The sequence below is a fragment of the Echinops telfairi genome, unplaced genomic scaffold (assembly GCF_000313985.2).
Source record: "Echinops telfairi isolate 266 unplaced genomic scaffold, ASM31398v2 ScPeMD7_1;HRSCAF=3_0, whole genome shotgun sequence".
NCBI lineage: Eukaryota > Metazoa > Chordata > Mammalia > Afrosoricida > Tenrecidae > Echinops > Echinops telfairi.
In genome coordinates, this window is record NW_022103896.1 from 29549731 (window position 1) to 29554176 (window position 4446).

The window sequence follows — 4446 nt, forward strand, 5'->3', positions numbered from 1 at the left end:
GTCACGGCCCACAGATTGAGAACCGCTGCTTTCCAGGGTGGCCATGAGTCAGAATTGACACCGTGACAGTGGATTTGCTGCCTACCTTACAATAATCCCCCTCCCCCTTCAGCAGGTCTCTGACTCCAGGTCCTTTTCCCTGGGTACCAAACTATTCTAGAGCATTTTCATTCAAATATTCTACTCCACTGTCCCACTACCTACACAACTACGGCACCAAAGTGTCCCTATTCTTAAAAAAGAAAATGCAATCTCCTTATCTATGTGATTGATTAGTTCCTGCCCTCTTGTCACTAATGGGCAGAAGGGCACAAGCAGCAGGCATCGGCTTTGGGAGTCTGCCTCATCTGTTCCCCGAGCAGGTAAGCAGACATCTATATCCTTGTACCCCAATTACCCCAGCCCCCAACTTCCGTCTCCTCAGATGGCCTTTCCCTTAATTCCTGTTTGCCATCTGAGAGAGGCTTCTCATCCCAAACTCATTTGCCGACCAGAGCTAATTGCCACAGACCCCGAACCCAGTGAAAGCTCACCATGGGCCCGGCCTTGGGCTCCCCTTTCCCCCCTTCCCCAGGTACTTTCTAGGCCCCTCCTGTGGGAGTGATCTCGTGGAATCCTCATCAGGTCAGTTTACAATAGCAAAACACCTCAGCCACATAGTAACAATAAGACACATACAATAAGAGGAGGGTTGATCACTCACACACGTTCTTACGGGAAAACCAGCCGCTCTCTCTCTCTGGTAAGAAAAATATGAGTCTCCACCCCACCAAAAAAAAAAAAAAGGAAAAATCCCAGGATGCTCCAGAATGCAGTCTCTTTCCTTCATGACGTGTTGTAAGCACATCAGCTGTTCTTGTTGCTGTGCAGATCACCCAGCATCGGGTCACCGGGAGACGGCAGCGCTTGCTGGCACAGCTGATAGGATTAGGAGATGGTGCTTTGTCAGCCTGATTGAGAAAGCCCCCGCATACGCAGATACGCAGGTGAGAATCCAGCAAGAGTGGCTGTGGGGCTGCGGGGGACCGGGATGGGTCTCAGCTGTATGCTCCAGGCAGTGCAATTGTATTGTCTTTTCTGTGAAGTTAGCAGTCTGGGAATTGGGGCGGTGGAGGGGGGGTGGGGAGCGCAGGGTTCCTATCAATAAAAACCTGCTCTTTTTAATCACTTGTCTGGTGTCAGGGTTTGGTCGCATACACCTCACAGGATTCTTGTGAGGCTCCAAATGAGCATCTTTATCTATGGCAGTGCTCTGGCAATAGAAAGTTCAGTGCCACTGGGAGGTATGAATCATTGACAACACATTTCACATAAACAAAAAACCAAATATCCTTATCCCAGATTTGGGACATAAATATATAATCACATCCCTTTTCTACCAACCAACAACACCTATCTCCTCTCTCCTTCCCATGCCTGGACAGGTGCATCATTGATCATTTTAGGAGCCCTATACTTTAAAAGCAGCTGCCGTGTCCTAAAAACCAGCAATACATTCGTTTTAAAGGAAACCCCATGAAATTACAATGTAAGACAATAAAACAGGCATTTAAGTAGGAAATGAAAATGATGCATGAAACTATTTTAAGGCAGGTGAGAGATGGATATAGTACACCATATTTGATGATATCTCTTTGATGGTTGAGTCCTAACCTTATCAGACAAGTCTCCGAATGAGATGAGAAACACTAGAATGGAATTAAAAGCTGCATAGATATTGTCATGTGTGAAACTTGCCTCTTAGAACAGCAGAAACACAGGCTTGGGTTCCAAAAGTACAGAGCTAAGAGACGCCTGAACATTAAATCATCAGCCTTTCCTCAGCAGAGTTGCTATGGTGACAAAAGGGCTCCGGCATAGCCTCTCAAATCCTGCACTTCTGCAGTAAAAGCCTTCAGTGCACACATGTTGGATTTTTTTAGGCACACACCCATAGTCAAATACAAAGACACATGGGGCAGAGGGTAGGGGGCAGTTCTGTCTGAACCTGTGTTCCTCATCTTGTACTGATGAGCCCCTCATGGAGTTACAGAATCCATTCATGCATTCATTCATGGCACAACTAGATATATTGTGTGCCTACTGTGTGACAAGGACTGTATAAACAAGTACATGTGGAATTCTAATAGGGGATCATACGAACTCTCCTAGGGCACATAAATACAGATGGCTTGCAAGTATCTAAGAAAAGATCCTGACCCTTTTTGGGAGATCGGGGCAGGTTTCCTGAAAGAAGCTGTTTCTAAAAGAAGCTTAGTGTATCTTCAAGAGTTAAGAAGGATTGATGAATGGGGTGTAGAAGGTGCCCAGCAAGTACAACAGCCTAGAGGAGAAAGATAGCAAGAAATCTCCAGAGACCCGAAAGTCCTCCCATCTGAGGGGTGGGTACTCATCCATAACAGAGTAGCAAGGGTGGGCTACCAGGAGGGGAGGGAGTCATTTATATGAGATTGGAAAGACATGAGATTGGAGAGGTAAGTGAGCAAGGCCAGATCGTGGGCAGCATTGAAGAGCTTGAATACTACCTTGAGGTCAGCGGAAGTTATTAATGAGTTATAAAAGGGGAAACGGAGTCTGATTTGGGCCTTTGGAGAATTTTGACCTGGGGTGGGGGGTGGGAGAAAAACCTGATTAGAGAGAAGGCAATAGAGGCAAAGCTGTAAACAAGATAATTCTAGTTAGTTTTGCAATAATCCATGATGGTGGTCTAGACTCTAAATACAGATAATGGCAGTGGAGAAAAATCATCGAATTCAAGACATTTATTAATGGGGGGAAAACGGAAACAACTTGGTAATTGGTACTATATGGGGAATGAGGGGAAGGGAGATGATAGGAATGACTCTTGAGGATTTGGAGGGTGGAGGTGGGATGAGGCACCCAGACCTCATTCTCATTGGAGAACTCCTCAAAAGCATCTTTTGACCTTACAGTTCATTTCTTACAGCATATGTTTCAGGATCGTAACACGGAGACAACTCTCGAATGAATCACGTCCTTCAAACAACGAACCCTAATACCACCCAAGCTTCACTGCTTCAGAGATCGAAGTAAAGAAAAATATGATTTATGGAGTAAAATCTATTTGGGGATACAGGGAAATGGTGCGTTGATTCCACTAATACTGGTTTGAGGCTGCCTCCATCCCTACCCAGTGTGCCCCAAGGCGTGAGAGGCCAGGCCTGAGAGAAACGCTGTTTGGAGCAAGGGCTGGAGCTGAGAGTAAAAGTCCAAACACACTGGTCAAAAGGTCACAGTCCTTCCAGGCGGGACCTACAAGTGAACACATCAGACTGATCACCTCCACAGTGCTATTTAGAATATTCTTTCTGAATGTAGGCTTTTAAAGATAGTATGCATGTTCAATCCCTTCATCAGGTAAATATTTAAACATTGTACGTATAATCAAAGTCCATAACTCAGCTGATGATCCTGGACAGATTTTTTGAGCTTTTTACAACAAACCTGTCTACATCATAATTTATTTTTTTCTTTCTTTTTTACCTGTCCTATAAAAGCCATCAGTAAATATTGAGTGGGTGACCTGGGCAAACTGCTTTCTGGAAACTACTCATCAAACAGCTGGATAGCGCTGTTTTGTTGCTGTAATTCTTAGAGCTACCCTTTGTGGTAAACCAAAGCCCAAATCCAGACCCACTGTCACGGAGTCAAGGTGGACGCGCAGCTGCCCTGCATAGGTTTATGGAGGCTTGGCCAATCTCATTTCTAGGATTCACTCCGTTTAACCGAGGACACGGTTTGAGTTCAGAGCGGCCTGGGAACTTGAGATGTAAAGACCCTCAGCTCTCCAAGGGAGGAAATGCTGCTCTGAGTCCCGCGCGCAGAGTTCTTCCCGCAGCCGCGCAGAGTTCTTCCCGCAGCCGTGGGCCAGGGCGCGGTGCCGGCGCCCGGCTGCCCGTCTTCCTCCCAGCGGCAGGGTTTCCCAAAGCGGAGGCGCCGGCCTTGGCCGCGCTTTTCCTGCGGGGTCGCCAACCTGGGACCCTTCGGATGCAAATCCGAGAAGACTTGCAGCCTTGGAGACCAAAATGCAGTGTCAGTCCTGCAGCCTGTCTGGGAGAAGGGGTGAGGGTGGGGTGGGGGCGCCTCTCTGGGGTGGGGGTGGTCATTGCTGAGGGCTGTGCTTGGAGCCCTGGTGGCGCCTCGGTTAAAGCACCCACCGCTCCGAGTGAGCGCGAGAGATTCGTGGCTGACGGAGTCAGTTCCGCGCCGTCCTATGGGGTCGCGGAGTGGGCATCCATTCGTGAGACCCGGTTTCTGGTTGGGGAGGCGGACCTCGTGCCCATCTAGCAGGGAGGGGCCGCGAGGGAGAAACTTTCCCTTTCTCCATTTTGGCTCTCCGCGATGTCGCAGCCCTGCTGCGCTCGTCCTCCCGCCGCGGGCCAGGTGCACAAGCCGTGGGGAGGGGACACGTCGGGGCTGGCGCGG

General features: G+C 48.5%; 1 protein-coding gene across 2 annotated transcripts in view; it reads left to right on the plus strand.

The window, feature by feature from the left end:
* Nucleotides 1-4446, plus strand: part of SYBU (syntabulin) — a 126280-nt gene that overhangs the window by 39375 nt on the left and 82459 nt on the right. For both annotated transcript variants that reach the window (XM_004697675.2, XM_030884909.2), the window contains 2 exons: nt 871-986; nt 2948-3050. The gene's annotated coding sequence lies outside the window, so the exon portion shown is untranslated. The remainder of the gene's footprint in view (nt 1-870; nt 987-2947; nt 3051-4446) is intronic.